At 43.9% G+C, this 18,324-nt stretch overlaps 1 protein-coding gene across 3 annotated transcripts in view; it reads right to left on the bottom strand.

The window, feature by feature from the left end:
• baiap3 (BAI1 associated protein 3) overlaps positions 1 to 10,397 on the bottom strand; it is a 61,079-nt gene extending 50,682 nt beyond the window's left edge. Inside the window, exon 1 of one of the 3 annotated variants that reach the window (XM_017707555.2) lies at positions 10,160 to 10,397. The gene's annotated coding sequence lies outside the window, so the exon portion shown is untranslated. Of the gene's footprint in view, positions 1 to 7,279; positions 7,390 to 9,488; positions 9,787 to 10,159 lie in introns of those variants that run through there. The other 2 variants (XM_037535500.1, XM_037535501.1) reach the window with 2 other exon arrangements.
• Positions 10,398 to 18,324: the final 7,927 nt, after the last annotated feature.

The raw sequence follows: 18,324 nt of genomic DNA, 5'->3' as shown, positions 1-18,324 counted from the left end.
TTTTCTTGTATGTCAGAAATATTGATATGCATAAACTGAGCACATTGGCAGTTCACTCTTGTAGCCCTGAAACCTTCTGACTGGATTTTGACCCTTTTCTTATGTGTGGAAGAGGTGGAAAAGTTAGTTTGTCGATAAAGAAGAAATGCAAAACGAGTGATAGAAACCTGACCGATGGCGTGGGAAGGAAAATCACAGGTTTCAGCTCCATCTGACGATAAACACAGCGACAGATGACAGATGCTGCGTCTGGACTGATGTTCTCAAGGGTTCGGTGGGCAACAGAGAAGTAGGAGAGACTTCAGACCTTATTAAATGAGCCACTATCTGCTCTGCACAGGGTCTCTAAACTGTTAATGCTACAGCCATGTACAGTTGACAGAGGGCTGCCAACACTACTCTACTGAGAGTTTATAAAGGTTCAAAACACTTCACACAAGAGCAAGATTCATGTGTGTCTAGACTCTAACGTGTGCCATTATCTTTGGGAATTTGTGTACAAGGATAGTTGATGGAAACACGGATTACTTTGCATTTTCCGTGGTCATTGATGGGCTGCAATATATTACATGAAATCTTGGGAGCAAAATAGCTGTTAGATGTATTGTTGTACCTTAAACAAGCCACTATAGTAACAAAACATTGTATCTTCAAAAAGTTAACTTTATAGTGGGAAGAACGTTCTTAACCATCTCTACCTTCCATTTCTGTTAAACGTTCTTGCAATCCAAGATCATATTTCAAGAAATGTTTACACAATGCAAAAGGCAGCTGACATTTCCAAATGACATACAAACGTACAAATGATGTACAAAACATCTTGTGTCCTCCAAAGTTGGGACATTTTATAAAATGCAGTAAAAACAAGAATTTGTGATTTGTTAATCCTCTTGAACCTTTATTCAACTGACAAAAGCTCAAATAAAAGACTTCTAATGCTTTCACTGACCAAATTCAGTGTATTTTGTAAATATAAACCATTTTGAATTTGATGTCTGCAATACACTCAAAAAATGTTGGGACAGAGGCATGTTTACCACCGAGTTACATCACTTTTCCTTCTATTTACACTTCCTAATCATTTGGAAACTGAGGATACAAGATTTACACGTGGAATTTTTGCCCATTCTTGCTTGATAATAGACTTTAGCTACTTAACAGTCCATGGCCATCATTTCTTCACGGTGTGCCATACATTTCCAAAAGGGGACAGATCTGAACTGTAGGCATGCCAGTCAAGTACATGCACTGTATATCTACGAAGCCACACCGTTGTGGCATGTGCAGAATGAGGCCTGGCATTGTCTTGCTGAAATAACCATGGACTTCCCGGGAACAGAGGTCATCTTCATGGCAGCATACGTCTCTCCAAAACACCATTATATGTCTCCACGTCAATGGTACCTTCACACGTATGCAAGTCCCCCACACCGTGGACAGTGATGCATCCCTATACCAGAACAGATATTGGCTTTCACTTTAAAAGTCTGGATGTTGCCTCGGCATGGAGAACTCAATGTTCGTTTTTCCCAAAAACAAGCGGAAACATGGACTCATCTGACCACAGCACACATTTCCATTGTCTTTTGGACCATCTGAGATAAGCTCAGGCCCAGAAAACTCAGTGGCATTTCTGCATTGGTGCCTTTCTCCTTGCGCAATAGAGTTTCAATTTCTTGACGCGGCAGCAGGCTGTATTAAATGACAACGGTTTTCCAAAGTATTCCCAAGTCCATATGGCTATATTATCACAGCAGCATGACAGTTTCTCATGCAATGCTGTCTGGGGCTCGAAGGTCATGCACATTCAGCAGTGCCCTACACCGACTGAGATTTCCCTGGATTCCCTGAACCTTTTCACCATAGTAGAAGGTGAAAGATACAAATCTTGCACTGAAAGATGCCATGTTTGACCATTCTCTCAGAAGGTTTGGCAAAAAGTGGTGAGCCATCTTTGCTTGCAAAGACTGAGCCTTCAGCTGGTGCTCCTTTTTCAGAAAAGGATATGATTTTTTTCATGATATGCTCACCTGTTACCAGTTCCCCTGCTTACTCTCGAATGTTTCAATTATGTAACTTCAATATTCTAGTATTTTGCCCCGTTCCAACTTTTTCTGAGTGTGTTATAAGCATCAAAGCCAAAACATTTAACATAATGTTAGTACTGTTAGTAGTTAAAGGTTCAAGAGATTGAACAAATCACAGATACTTGTTTTTATTGTATTTTACAAAATGTCCCCAATTTTCTGGAAATACGGTTGATAAAAAAGGAAGCAATTATAAGGTTCTGATATGACAACAAATTGCTTTGAGCAATGGTGGCACAATGACAGGGCCATAATGACATGCAGTGGCAAAAGACATAATTGATTGATTTGTCGATTAATCAAATAATGGTGTGTAAATGAATCAATTACAAAAATAATTGCTAGTTGCAGCCCTAAATCACAGCAGAAGAAACGAATAAAACTTCCATTTGTCCTCTACTCACAGCATTAATCCAATGGGACACGTCAAAGGGGCCACCGTTTGCATTCCATACCCATTTAGTAGGACTAGACTGGCATTAAGAAAGGTCAGTGGTCCCCAGAGCAAACTAAGCAGTGTTTTCTGTTTCAGAGACTCTTAGATCTAGATGTGCCTGTGCCTTGGAATGAGGCACACGGGAGTAGTGGCTACCTGCAGCCTGGATTCCCGTGCTCCCGGCTGTTACCAGCAGCAATTAGCAGAGGGGTGGTTAGCAGCTGCCTCTGAGATGAAACCGGTTTCAATTAAGTACACCGGGTGTCACTCTGTCTCAGCCGTCAGCCTCCATGAAAGCTACCGTGCCACCTGACACATGGCACCAGCTGCCAAGGGAGCGTTGGCACAAACCAACAGCATGAACACTGCCGTCAACACCCCCACCCCCCTCTTCGCAAACACACACACACACTCCTGGGCATGTGAACGGTACTGTTGCTCAACAGAGTGGCTCCTGTGAGAGACAGTCAGGCAGCCCCAGCTTCGTCTGCTAGGCATGGAGGGGTCTCTATGGTAACGGCTGAGCGAGAGGGGCCGTGGACGCAGGTACATAGGATTCCATAACGGCTACACAATGATCAGCCTTGGTGCTATTAGTATTTCATAGCTGGTTAAGCAGACAAGGAGTAACGGTAGATCCTGAGTGGGATTCATCACATCCTGTGTCCTCCAAAGCTGGTGTACATGCCGAGCAATGGAATGGATTACATTTTGTCAAAGCCACTATCTCAGATAGGCCACCTTCTGATTGTCCCTATTCTTCCACAGCTTCCGTCACGGTTATAAAATTGATACACGACGTGGATCGGCAAAATAGAAGTGATCCATCTTATAGGTAAACTTGTCCCGCTGGCATCTTTTCTCATTCACCCACATGGATTAACCTACTGGTCTCTGTCAAATGAAATCAGGCAAGGCTCCTGTATAATGCCCTCATTGGGCTGACACACTGGAATTGGTGGCGCATTTTTCTCCAGCCCTGTTGTGTGTGTTTACAGACTGAAGAAAATTCTTTCTGACAAGATTTGACATCCAAGGGAGGAAGACCTTTCAGCACAATGAGCCTTTCCGATTTGCCATTCGTCTTTGAAGACGTGAAAAGCCGTCAACAAGAGCCAGCCTGATCCGGGCACAAGCACAGACACACTACATCAATACAATTCCACAACTGATTGCAAACAGCATATACACTGTATCTCTGTCCGTGTGCTCTCTGTCCACCCCTCCTTTTAAATCCGCGCTGCTGGTGTTTGTGTAGCTCTGTGCAGACTAATTCAACAGGCACATCATTTTCCACAATTACTTATGACAGCAAGGCCTGTGATTGTTGTTGTGCAGCAATCACAAATCTCCCCTCTCTGTCTCAAGGCTGTCAGAAAGAGCAGCAAGGGTGAGTACAAACTAGTGGTTCCAGAATTTAGGAAAATTGCTGAAATGTCAAGTAGCCTCTTCGTTCTGAGCTACCGAATGGTGACAACAGGATGTTGATGTGACAGAGTGATAATGGAAAAATGGTACATGCAAATATCTTCATTCTATATATTCTCCAAGTAATCTAAAACCTATGAGGTCACATCGGTACCATTAGATGGCCGAAATCTCTCAGTGTGAGAGACGCAGCGTGTGTTTTTCTCCCCTTTACGAGTTCATTGTGTGATGGAAGAAGTCACGGCCACCACTGAGCAGCACTTATTAAACACGCACATCAGTGTGCAAATCTGGGACTGGAAGGGAATGAAGTTGGCGGAGTGTGACTCATGGATGTGATGTGGCTCACTGAAATGGAGCTCCATATGCCAAAGCCTATGCAAGTGTCCAATTGGTACATCGGTTGGTCGATAACATCAGCCAATATCGAGGCCCCAGGGATTTATTGGTATATGCAAAATCCCTGCCAGTTTAACATTATTTAGTAGCTTCTTTTCTATTGCAAACAGATGCCTCTGGTGCGAGGAAACCACTCACATTCAAACGCTGAATAACCTACAGTCAACAATTGCTCACTTCTACTACAGTAATGCAGGCTGAATAGGTATATTTTGAACTCAAGACACCACATATAAACAAAAAAAAACACGTCAAATATCTCAAAACCTACATTTTTTGCATAAAGATGTTTTAATCACAAAATATTCTAAGTACCATCCCTATGCTATAGTATTTATAGGGGTGCACTGATATGAGAACCCTGGGCTGATGCCAATATTTGATACTTTCCTTGTCCATATCTGTTGATGACCATTACAAACAAAGATTTACAAAAGCTACAAATGCAATAAATTGAATAAAATTAATAAAATACAGGCAATTTAGCACAAAAACCCATTCTGCTGTTCTGGAGCACAATAAAGATGTCATCAAATATCAGTTTGAATTAGTAGTATAAACACTGATCTAAACTAAATGTCATGGATGTTTCGTAGCATCAACAAAAGTAAAAACATAAATCCTATGTAAAAAATTATCAGGTGCCATTGGTAGGAAATACTGCAATAAATGGAGGAAATAATCTAAGGCACTATTCTATCCAAAAAATGCTTTATTTACTACATAGACAACCTGAAAACAAGAAAGTGTGAATCACACAGTAATTGGCTTTCAGGCTAAATGTTGGTTCGTGGTGGATTTTTTTTTTCTTAAATTTTCTGTCAATACAGATATGATAGCATCCATTGTCCATCCTAAATTATTTAAGGCTTTTGGTTTCTTGAGTTGAAGAAATCTGACATTTGAGAACAGACAGTCTGACTATTCACAGTTAATAACTGATAATCGTATCAGTCAGTATCAAAACTGCTGTATCAGTTGTCCCCTGGTCTGTCCTTATAAGAAAATAATGATGATGACCTACTCTCAGCTCCCATACTGTCTACAGAACTCAATTCATCTGGATGCAAAAGAATAAAAACTAGTCCTAGTCTGCCACTTCTGCTCTGAAAAGGTTGATACATATTGACCGGTGCAAGTTCTGCTATAAAACACAGAGACTCCATCAGTCATGTAGGCAAAAGCTGTGCACTGGGAACCATAGGACTTATCATTAGGATCTATGAGCAGATAAGAGCCATAATCCCCCAGGCTGTGATAAAAGTTCTGAAGGACCATCAGGGGATTTGTGCCATCTTAAGTCTCGGCTGGCCATTTCCAAAGGAGCAATCTTCGACTGTGATCGGCCGTAACGTCAACCATGATACCACCATGCACTTTGCAACGAAGATCGATCCACAGAGTGAGGGCTGTTGCTCTAAATATGAAGGAAAGGAAATTAATATTGGTGTCTGTGAAGGATATGGTCTACTACCGTCACAGGGAGAAAAACGTTGAAGGACAGCTGTGCATGCCTTTCCTCTCAGCCCTGTAACAGAACAAATCAGAATGGCATTCAACGCCCGTCTTCTTTGAGAGTACTATGTAATTGATTTCTTAGCTCTATGCAGGCAGTGGAACTTGTGGCATTGGTTTTTCTCCCTGTAGCTCTTGTGAAATCTCAGCCTCCGCTATGATGGTACATCTTTTGTGGGAGATGTCACAGTTGGCGACTGATATTATCTAGCTTTGCTGAAGAGAACTTGAGCTGTTAATAGTGTCTAATGTTGCTTATCATTAGGATAACAAGGCTGTAATAACTGATTTACAGTAGATTTACATCTTAGTCATATGATTTCATGCAAACTATTGATAAAATGTATAATGTACATTTAAAAAATCAGTGGTTCAGTTGCTTGAATTTGCAATGACGGGTTAAAATCTAGAAAAATGTTTTTCTGTTAAAAGGACTATCAGCTGTAAAGATGGGTCTAATATGTCATTTTGTTAAGTGATACTTTATTAATCCCACAAACGGGGAAATTCCACCTCTGCATTTAACCATCCGTGAAGTGAAACACCACATACACACTAGTCAATAGACACACACTAGGGGGCAGTGAGCACACTTGCGCGGAGACAGTGGGCAGCCCTATCTACGGCGCCCGGGGAGCAGTTGGGGGTTAGGTGTCTTGCTCAAGGACACCTCAGTCATGGACTGTCGGCGCTGGGGATCGAACCGGCAACCTTCCGGTCTCAGGGTCAGTTCTCTAACCTCCAGCCCACAACTGCCCCTAATATCAAAACTAAGGTTGTCCGGCAAGGGGGCACCCAGATAAGGCCTTAACAAGAATAAACTGTTTTTAAAATGTGCTTAGTTCTCATTGCCATCACAGAAAGATCCATGGGAGTGACTGAGCACATTTCTACAGGAGGCAAAATGTGGATTATTTAAGACACAGAGACACCTTTTTAAAAAATCTGTATTATGATAGTATCGCTAGCTGTGGAGCACAATCCCTCCAGTCAGTTCCAACTGAAAGACACTCGCAGGACTAATTTCAGTAAAACATGCAGCTCTTTAGCCTGCTGAACATGGGATTTCTGAAAGCTAAAATGCATCACTAGGTCTCAGCATGTCATGGGTAAAGCTGCTTTAGTTCATCTCCGGTATCAAAACTTGACAGATTTTGCGGAACACAGGAAGTGACATGGTTCGCTGTGCTTTTTCTTTCTTTAAGCTCTTGTATTCTGTGCTCCAGGAACCATGGAAAGAAAGTGGGGAGGGGGGGGTGTCAAATACTGTCTTTTACCTGAAGCTGGAGTCTCGCTGAGCTTCCCTGCCAAAGCTCCTATTAAGCCAAGCACACATTTGAACTGTCAATCAGAGCTGTTAGGATTGAGGTGGGGAGCGGGGGGGCTTGTGGGTTTCTCCAAAGCTTTCACTTACCATTCCAGACAGAGCCAGCGAGAAGCATTTCAATCGTGACATTCATTCGCTTTTATTGGGTCCTATGGATGCTGTTCAGCTCTCCTCGGAAAATGTGCCCATATCCCCCAAGAGCTTTGCTGCAACTCTTCACTGAAACCGACTCTCAGGGGAAATAGCCTTCTGACCATCTGTCCAAGCAGACTGCAGAGAAGTTCTGACACCTTCAGCTGAATTCAGCTTTGCTGAAAATTTCACCCAAGCCTGTCCATATTTCGTATGATTTCTTGGTTGTATCTGTCAATCTCAGTGTCATCTCTTACATGTGCTGTTGTCTTGACAACAGACCCTCCTGCACATGCATCAACGCCACCTCACCAAAGGAGTCGAATCAAAATGCACTAAAAACTTTTTTTCTTCCCTTTTTTAGGTTAACTGAAGATATTTCTCATGTAATGCTGTCTTTTTCATCTCCAATAGCCCATACAGGAGGAAACCTCTGGTCCTGCCTTCAGCATCTATAGGCATCTGCCTGTATTCTCCAAACATATTTTAACTGTACATATACACTTTGTTCTATCAAGTTACAGCCACCGATGTTTTGAAACCATGTTTGTTTACATTAAATTAAACGGTACATTCCCACTGATTAAGAAAAATAGCTTTTGTATATAAGATATACCAGTATTACATTTTATTCATTCACTTAATTTTGTTGAAGCAAACTAGCAATTTGACCTCACTCTGTTTACGAACATAAACAAACCTCGTAGAGATTTATAATATGAGCCTGAAAACTGTCATACGGTGTTTTCTGTCGTACAGTTTTTTCTGCTGTTAACCCGCCTGAAAAAGTGCTTTAAATTCCCTCGGAACACTCGATCACGTTCAGGCAGCTCCCACGGCTTTCTTCCCAACCGGTCACAACAAAAACAGCCCCGAGCCCCTGCCTAGCAATTCCACACAGCATGAAGACACGACGGTGAGACAAACTTGCAAAATCTTCTTTATAGGAGTCATTAACAGTAACAAAACGAAGAAAACTATCTCTCTCCCCCTCTCTCTCTTTCTCTGTCTCTCTCTCTCTCTGTCTCTCTCCCTCTGTCTCTCTCCCTCTCTGTCTCTCTCTCTCTCTGTCTCTCTCCCTCTTTCTCCCTCTCTCTGTCTCTTTCCCTCCCTCTCTCTCCCTCTCTATCTCTCTTTCTCCCTCTCTCTGTCTCTTTCCCTCCCTTTCTCTCCCTCTCTATCTCTCTGTCTCTCTCCCTCTCTTTCTCTCTGTCTCTCTCACTCTCTCCCTCTCTCTCCCCCCCTCTCTCTCCCTCTCTCTCTCTCCCTCTCTCCCTCTCTCTCCCTCCCCCCTCTCTCTCCCCCCCTCTCTCTCTCCCTCTCTTTCTCTCTCCCCCTCTCTCCCCCCCCTCTCTCTCCCTCTCCTCTCTCTCTCCCCCTCTCTCCTCTCTCTCTCTCTCTTTCTCTCTCCCTCTCTCTCCCCCCCCCCTCTCTCTCCTCTCTCTCTCTCTCTGTCTCTCTCTCTCCTCTCTCTCTCTCCCCTCTCTCCCCTCTCTCTCTCTCCCCCTCTCTCCTCTCTCTCTCTCTTTCTCTCTCCCTCTCTCTCTCTCCCCCCCCCCTCTCTCTCCTCTCTCTCCTCTCTCTCTCTCTCCCCTCTCCCTCTCCCCCTCCCCCATTCTCTCATCTCTCTCTCTCTCTCTTTCTCTCTCCCTCTCCCCCCCCCCCCCTCTCCTCTCTCTCTCTCTGTCTCTCTCTCTCCCCCCCTCTCTCTCTCCCCTCTCTCTCTCTCTCTCTCTCTCTCTCCTCTCTCTCTTTCTCTCTCCCTCTCTCTCTCTCTCTCCCCCCCTCTCTCTCCTCTCTCTGTCTCTCTCTCTCCCCCTCTCTCTCTCCCCTCTCTCTCTCCCCCTCTCTGTCCTCTCTCTCTCTCTCCCTCTCTCTCTCTCTCTCTTACCTCGCCCTCAGCCAGTCAGACAGCGTTCACAACACGCACATCTTTAGAGATGTAGCTACAGGTGATGCAGTGAACCACAACTAGACTAACAGACTAAACAGAGCTGAAGAAGGCGATGCCCGGCGTATATAATCGATGACCCATTAGACTTAAAGTGGAATTTCATCGGTTTTAGACACATTTCTGCACAGTTCAGTCTTTGAGATGTAATGAGATGGTTTGGTGTAAAAAAAAACAAAACAAAAAAAAAACATAATTTTAAAGAAATCTTACCAGGTCAGATGTCTTTACAGTGGTGGTGATGGGAACCAGGCGTTGCGATGCCTAATAAAGCCACACCGCAGATTCATTTACGGTCCAAAACGACCAGAGAACCTACAGGTGTCTCCTCAGACTTTCTGTGTAATGCTGCTGATGATAAAATAAGTTTTCTTTGGGGACACTGTTGCCTTACAACGCCCTGCATGCACCTTTCCTCCATGACTGGATTAAACAAAACATGTTCGAGCTGAAACCTGATCTCGAAACTGTGGTAAACCAATGTGTCTGCCACCAAACGTAGTAACACTTCATTCACTTCATCACTTTTAAACGCGTAGACCGCTTCTTCAGACGTCTGGTTCCCCAGTAAGTTTACTACAGACGGAGCATCTCAAACCGAGCCCCTCACTATGACTCTGTCTTTCCCCTTTAACGCGAGGAATCGACTAGGAATAGGAGGAATAAGAGAAGTCTAAATCCTGACGGTGAGTCAAGAACGGGGGTGCGTAAAAGTGGGATGTAGAGCGGGAGACGAGTTTTAACGAGCGAACAAGATCCGAACTCACTCACACAGCACAGAGAATCATCTAACGGGATGCAAACTTAAGCTTCATGGCTGTTTATACCCCAGACATGAGAGCCCCAGCCCCTGCCCTGCGGTTCTCAGAGAAATCGCTGCTCACCTGTGGACTCCTCATGCACTGGTGCCCGCCGCTGCGTCTCTGCGCCTCAGACTTTTCTTCCATGCAAATGTGCGCAGCTGCTCGGTGGTGCCCCTTTAAGACAGGAGACGGTCAACTCAGAGAGAGAGAGAGAGAGAGAGAGAGAGAGAGAGAGAGAGAGAGAGAGAGAGAGCACAAAAAACCGCACACGTTAATTTGTCCTTATTCGTCTGACAGGAAAACGCTTTATTTCCAGAGGCGAGCTGGTTTCCTCCGCGCCGAGACGCCGTGTGCCAAATATGGTCAAGGGAAGTGCAGCAGGACTTTACAGGTTGCGAGCTGTTGCTGTGGGGACGTTCAGTTCTGGGCTCAGGCGAGAGAGCACAAGGTGTGTGATTACATGTTTTAGCCCTTACACCTTTTCTTTCTCCACGCCTGGGTTTCGAGCACGCTGCACAAATCTGGGCTATTGGGTGCCTGCAAAGCAGGATGCTCTAGTCCGGAGTCTGCAGTCCTCAGGTGTTAGAAGAATCACCTTGAGCTCCTTAGGCATTAGGCTTGGAGTCCAGCATACAGTAGAATAGCCTTAGGGCCTGTTTCCCAGACGTAGATGAAACATAAGCCAAGACTAAAAATTATTTTTAAGGGTGATTCACCATTGGCACTGCAGTGTAGTCCAGGATTAGTCTTACTTAATGCCTTGGAAACTGTCCATTCAAGCCCACATATGAGCTACTGTAGTCTTAGATCAATTGTCCTGGAGTCCTAAGCCTCTGTAGTCTTGGAGGAGCCTCAGTAATCTTAGAGGAACGGTCATAGAGTCCTAAGCGTCTGTAGTCTTGGAGGAGCCTCAGTAATGTTAAAGGAACGGTCATAGAGTCCTAAGCCTCCGTAGTCTTGGAGGAGCCTCAGAAGTTAGGGGAACTGTCATAGCGTCCTAAGCCTCTGTGGTCTTAGAGGAATGGACGTTGAGTCCTAAGTCATGGTAGACTTGAAGAAATGTATCTAAGCACTAAATACTTTTAGATAAAAGTCCTAAGTTATTGTAGACTTGAAATGATCTTAGACCCCATATCTCAACTTCACTAGTCAGAAGAATGGTCTTAGAGTCATATGTGTTTGTAGACTTGGAGGACTGGTCTTTAATAATAATAATAATAATAATAATGAATTTTATTTGTAACGCACTTTACATTTTAAACCAATCTCAAAGTGCTATACAGTAGAAGCATTTCAATGAAATCAAAGAACTGTTATAAAACAACTTTACACTGAATGGGAAGATCACGGGTTGTAAGTTCTGCTGAAGAGAAAGGTTTTAAGTCCTTTTTTAAAACTCTCACTCGACTGTGGTGCCCTCAGATGGTCAGGGAGAGCATTCCATAGGCGAGGAGCAGCAGAACAGGAGGCCCGGTCCACCATGGTGCGGAGTTTAGTTCTGGGGGGGAGGAGGCGATTTGTGTTTGTAGAACGAAGGGATCGTGATGAGGTCTGTGGGGTGAGGAGTTCTTTCAGATATGTAGGAGCATTGCCATAAATGCACTGGTGGGTGAGGAGGGAAACCTTGTATTCGATCCTGGCAGAGATGGGAAGCCAGTGAAGAGAACAGAGGATGGGTGTGATGTGTTCATATTTACGCACTCTCATCAGGATCCTAGCAGCACTGTTCTGAATGTATTGTAGACTCTGGAGACTCTTGCCAGGAATCCCAATGAGAAGTGCATTGCAGTAGTCGAGTCTAGAGGAGATGAAAGCATGAACCAGTTTTTCAGCATCAGATACAGTCAGAGTGGGGCGAAGTTTGGCGATGTTTCTGAGGTGGTGAAAGGAGATCTTGCAGAGGTGTTTTATATGGGCCTCGAAAGTGAGTTGAGGGTAAAACCTCACACCAAGATTGGAGACTGACGAGGAGAGTGGAATGTTGTGGCCGGAGAATGTAATACTGGTTATGGAGGTTGACTGAGTCTGATGTGGGGTGCCAATCATGATTGCCTCTGTTTTCGCACTGTTCAAATGGAGGAAGTTGTGTTCCATCCATACCTGAATATCTTCTAGACAGGCAGAAAGTTGTGATGATGGCATTGACGATGAAGAGGCTACAGAGGAGTTTGCGCCAATTCGAAGGTAGAGTTGTACATCATCAGCATAGCAGTGGAATGAAATTCCATGGTGACTAATGACATGACCAAGGGGAAGCATGTATATAGTAAACAGGATGGGGCCCAGGACTGACCCCTGCGGGTCTTGCCTTTCCATATGTTAAGTACTCTAGATAAGTCTAGATAAGACTGAAACCAGTTTATGGCATTGTCCATGAGACCAATGGTGTGATGAAGCCGATTGAGGAGTATGACATGGTCAACAGTGTCAAATGCAGCAGACAGGAGGATGAGGAGCGAAGGTGAGCCAGCGTCAGCTGCCATCAGAAGGTAATTTGTGACCTTAGCCAAAGCTGTTTCTGTGCTGTGAGCAGAGCGGAAACCAGACTTAAATTTTTCATAAAGGTTATTGCATTTAAGATGGTCCTGAAGATGGGCGGCGACTACCTTTTCCAGTACTTTAGAGAGAAAGGGAAGATTGGAGATGGGCCTATAATTTGCAAAGACATCCGGATCAAGAGTAGATTTTTTGAGCAGTGGTCTGATTATGGCTGCCTTTAGAGAACATGGAACAAACCCAGCCTGGAGAGAGTGGTTTATTACAGTGGTAATCAGAGGACTTATGGCACAGATGTTTGCTTTCACCAGAGAGGTAGGAAAGGGATCCAAGGCACAGGTGGAAGGTTTCATCTTCTTGACAATGCCTTCAACCTCTTGCTGTGAGACTTCTGGAATAAAGTTTAGGGGCTGGGAGACCTCAGACTGTGAGTACATACCCTGCACATGTAGAGTGGAGAAGGTTGAAATAGCAGAACGAATTGAGTGGGTTTTTGTTCTAAAGAAAGTCATGAAGTTGTTGCAGTGCTCTTCTGTACTTACAGTGAGTAAGGGGGCTTGTGGTTTCAGGAGATGGTTGATAGTGGTGAATAACTGCTTAGAAATCCCTTGACTGTTTTTGATGATGTTTCCATAAAACTGACTGTGCTTCCATAATGGATCTTGAGTAGGCTTTTTGATGTTCCCGATACGCTAACTTGTGAACAGTGAGGCCAGAGGCTTTGTAACAATGCTCGAGGGCGCGCCCGGCTGCCTTCATTTCTCTTAGCTCATCAGTGAACCAGGGGGCTGAACGAGAGAAGGTGACTGTTCTGGTTTTAGCAGGAGCATGAAGATACAAGATTCTGCTCAGACTTTTATTGTAGAAATCCACTGCGTCATTGACCGATGGGAGTCTGCTGTCATGATTTCTGGATTTATTTTTTTCAAATTTCTGAAGCAGATTTGGCGTTTGGGCTTCATGGACAGAGACAAAATTGGCAATTCCATAGAAACTACCTTATGATCGGATACACCCAAATCATACACAGAAAGATTTCTGATTGGGGCAGAGTCAGTAATGACTAAGTCAAGAGTGTGCCCCCTAGTGTGTGTGGGGACATCAACAAGTTGCCTTAGACTGAAGCAGTCCAGCAGTTGGAGAAACTCAGCCGCAAAGTGGCAGGAAGGATTGTTGACATGAATGTTGATATCCCCAAATATAATAATATTGGCAGAGGTTGTACAGAGTGATGAGAGGAGGTTGTACATCTCGGGCATGAAGGATGGGTTTGGTTTGGGAGGCCGATAAATGAGAAGTATTGTCACACTTTAAATCATAAACTGCTGTAGTCTTTTCTAATCTAGCACACCTGATTCAGGTAATGAAGGCCTGCAGAGGCACCTGAATGCCAGAGCCAGATGTGTTGGCTCTGAACTCTCCAGGGTTTTAGATCTCCAGGACTAGGATTGAGCACCCCTGTAGTCCATATTATGGACATATTGTAAAGATGATCAATGATTACAAAAACAATAAGGCAACTAGGCACAACAGGTGCATTTGTGCCTGGTCTGTTGTGTATGGTACCCACTTTGGTTTTGTTTGTATGCACTCATTTTCAAATTCATCACACTGGTAGAGGGAAGCAGTTTAATGTTCAAAAAGTTAGGATGACAAGTTAGTTTGTTGGTTTGTATAACCCGTGGCAGCCAGACCCTCCTCTGCACAGCATGCTGGTCCTAAGAAGTTGACAGCAAACCACAGGCAAGCCCTGGCATTTACTCTATTTGGCTCATTCTGTTTTGTTCCAATTAGACATGGCAGTGTGAGGAGGTGGCATCCGGCAGACAGACAAAGTGTAGATGTTTATTAGCAAGAGTAAAGCTTCATGATCCCAGAACAGCCCGGTGAGTCATAGCCCGGTCCCAGCACGTGAAGGTTGTGTGTCCAGAAATGTCACTGAATTCACACCTTGCCATGCTCTATTGCGAAGATACACCAGACAGGCAGATTTGAGAAAAAAGGTATTGATCCTTCAGTACAAGTATTTGTTTGAGCTCTATACGTTCTGCTGAATGTCTTTTTCCATTGTCCCATTGTCAGCTAGTGGAGAATGAAGGAAAAAAATCCAAACAAACGAAAACGTCTTGGGATCACTAATGCAACCTAAAAAATATGTAAAATATATTTCTTGTTAGAAGTACAGTGATTATAAGCAACGACTGTGGTGAGATTACCACTCTTAGGAAGCTTCACTGGTGTAAGTATTACAGAGTAACTGTGGGTTTACTGTCTAAAAAAGGCCAATTGCTCTTCATAAGCAGTTCTTATCATAGCTCTGTGGTTATTGATTATCTGTCAGTTAGTGAAGCAGGATTACGTAACTGAATGTCAACATAGCAGCCTTGCCCATCAGTTTCACTCTCTGCAGATGGACTTAATAAAGGAGGGATCTGCTTTTTGGCTAAAAAATTAATGCACCATGAAGCACCACACTGTGCATCATTTAAAGTCATCATTATAGTGCTCTGCAAAAGTCAGAGACCACCTTTCATTAATTGCCAGTTAGAATGGCCTTTAAGTGCACGTTATTAATTTTCAGGGGATATTTCTTAGATAAAGACAAAATATAATTCACTTGCAAGGGGAGCAAGAAAGGGGAGGTCTAAGAAAAATAAGTGTCAGTAAATAGGACTCTCTTAAGCCAGAGTTCAAAAATGTATTAAAAGAATCAGGGAAAATGGGGCTGCTAACAACCACACATGAACTAGAAGACCACCTTAACTGATGAAGATAAACAGTACTCAAAGCTTTCATCCTTGAGAGAGAGGAGAAAATCAAGCTCCACTCTCGCTTCAGATCTGAAAAAAAATCCACAGGTGTTTCAGTTCATCTTTGAAGCTCTTTGAAGAGACTGCTCAATGTTATGAGTCTGAAAGGATGTGTAGCTGTCAAGAAGCCATTACTGAGAAAAGAAAATCAACAACAACAAAAAAAGAAAATATATCAAATCAAACAAAGAAGGAGCTGGTGTAGCTGGTGTTCACAGAACAACGGACTGACCACCACAAAGCCCACAACTCAACATCACTGAATGTGTTTGAGAATCAGAAGAAGGAAAAAAGGGGACACATTAAATACTGATAATGTATTATAATGTATTATTGTATGTTGTTGAGGATTTAGTGTGTGTGTGTGTATATATATAAAACCGCAACCCTATCTGGACTAAGCAGTTAACAATGATAATGATGATGAATTTATATATATATATATATATACTGCTCAAAAAAATAAAGGGAACACTTAAACAACACAATATAACTCCAAGTAAATCAAACCTCTGTGAAATCAAACTGTCCACTTAGGAAGCAACACTGATTGACAATCAGTTTCACAGCTGTTGTGCAAATGGAACAGAAAACAGGTGGAAATTATTGGCAATTAGCAAGACACACTCAATGAAGGAGTGGTTCTGTAGGTGGGGACCACAGACCACTTCTCAGTACCTTTCTGCTTTCTGGCTGATGTTTTGGTCACTTTTGAATGTTGGTGGTGCTTTCACACTCGTGGTAGCATGAGATGGACTCTACAACCCACACAAGTGGCTCAGGTAGTGCAGCTCATCCAGGATGGCACGTCAATGCGAGCTGTGGCAAGAAGGTTTGCTGTGTCTGTCAGCATAGTGTCCAGAGCCTGGAGGCGCTACCAGGAGACAGGCCAGTACACCAGGAGACGTGGAGGAGCCCGTAGGAAGGCCACAACCGAGCAGCAGGACCGCTACCTCCGCCTTTGTGCAAGGAGGAACAGGAGGAGCACTGCCAGAGCCCTGCAAAATGACCTCCAGCAGGCCACAAATGTGCATGTGTCTGCACAAACGGTTAGAAACCGACTCCATGAGGATGGTATGAGGGCCTGACGTCCACAGATGGGGGTTGTGCTCACAGCCCAACACCGTGCAGGATGCTTGGCATTTGCCAGAGAACACTAGGATTGGCCACTGGCGCCTTGTGCTCTTCACAGACGAAAGCAGGTTCACATTGAGCACATGTGACAGAGTCTGAAGACGCCGTGGAGAGCGATCTGCTGCCTGCAACATCCTTCAGCATGACCGGTTTGGCAGTGGGTCAGTAAGGGTGTGGGATGGCATTTCTGATGAGATCCTCAGACCCCTTGTGAGACCATATGCTGGTGCGGTTGGCCCTGGGTTGCTCCTAATGCAGGACAATGCTAGACCTCATGTGGCTGGAGTGTCAGTAGTTCCTGCAAGATGAAGGCATTGAAGCTATGGACTAGCCTGCCCGTTCCCCAGACCTGAATCCGAATGGGCACATCTGGGACATCATGTCTCGCTCCATCCACCAACCCCACATTGCACCACAGACTGTCCAGGAGTTGGCGGATGCTTTAGTCCAGGTCTGGGAGGAGATCCCTCAGGAGACCATCCGCCACCTCATCAGGAGCATGCCCAGGCATTGTAGGGAGGTCATACAGACACGTGGAGGCCACACACAATACTGAGCCTCATTTTGACTTGTTTTAAGGACATTACATCAAAGTTGGATCAGCCTGTCGTGTGTTTTTCCACTTTAATTTTGTGTGTGACTCCAAATCCAGGCCTCCATTGGTTAATAAATTTGATTTCCATTGATGATTTTTTGTTGTCAGCACATTCAACTTTGTACAGAACAAAGTATTCAATGAGAATATTTCATTCATTCAGATCTAGGATGTGTTATCTGAGTGAGTGTTGAGCAGTGTGTGTGTGTGTGTGTGTGTGTGTGTATATATATATATATATATATATATATATATATATATATATATATATATATATTCATTCAGTTGGGAGAAGAAAGTGAAAATAGGGAGAACCTAATGTTTTATTCAGCAGTGACTTACAAACGTACATGACCTATTTACATTTATCTTCCACCTGCATGTGGCATCCAGAGTTCGATTCTGGGAGAATGTAGCACAACCCTTCCTAGATCAATTCCCATCACCACCACCACCACCAGTAACCACCCACCCATCCACCCCAGCTCTCTCTCTCTCGCTGCTATAAATAGATTCAGACACATTAATTACGTGGCTGCTGGGGTGAGGTGCCTCTCATGGCTCTGAAATTACCCGACACATAGGCAGTAAAACAAAGGCAGAAGGGTTGCCAAATGGCCAGTGAAAAACTCTTAAACGGCTTCAACTGAGCGTGAGAGGATGCTGGGGGACTTCATGGGCACTGGGGACCCAACTTCCAGCTGCTTGCTCTCCTGATTCAATTGATGTGCTTGGATTAGTGTGTGCGTTGAGTGTGAACTCAACAGTGTTAATGGCACTGGCAGTTTTACAGGGGTATGACACTCGCTGATTTGCAAGTTAATTATGTGAATGTTTATTTTTTTTTACTTCTATTCAGAAATACAGCAGAGGTAAGATCAGGGACAGTCATAGATAAAAAGACAAAATGATGTAAGTTCAATAAGAAATAGTTTTCCATTGTATTTGCTGAGGTAGAGCCATGGCCTTTTCCAGCGCATTGCTAATCAACCAGGTGTGCCTGACACCTCCTGCTGTAGTGTGATGTTTATCAGTGGTGATCCTGGAGAATCCTTCAACTTGACGTGTTAGTTTATCCTGCCTCTGAGAGCTGATTTAGCTCTTTGGGTGCTCAATGAGGTAAACCACAGGAAAACCTCATCTCCCATATTGCAACTTTACAGAAGAAGAGAAACAGTTTTAATGCATGTTAATGTAAAGATTTAACTCCA

The sequence above is a fragment of the Pygocentrus nattereri genome, chromosome 27, assembly GCF_015220715.1.
Source record: "Pygocentrus nattereri isolate fPygNat1 chromosome 27, fPygNat1.pri, whole genome shotgun sequence".
Classification (NCBI taxonomy): domain Eukaryota; kingdom Metazoa; phylum Chordata; class Actinopteri; order Characiformes; family Serrasalmidae; genus Pygocentrus; species Pygocentrus nattereri.
The sequence above is the reverse complement of the archived record's forward strand: the minus strand, read 5'-3'. Positions and strand labels throughout refer to the sequence as shown.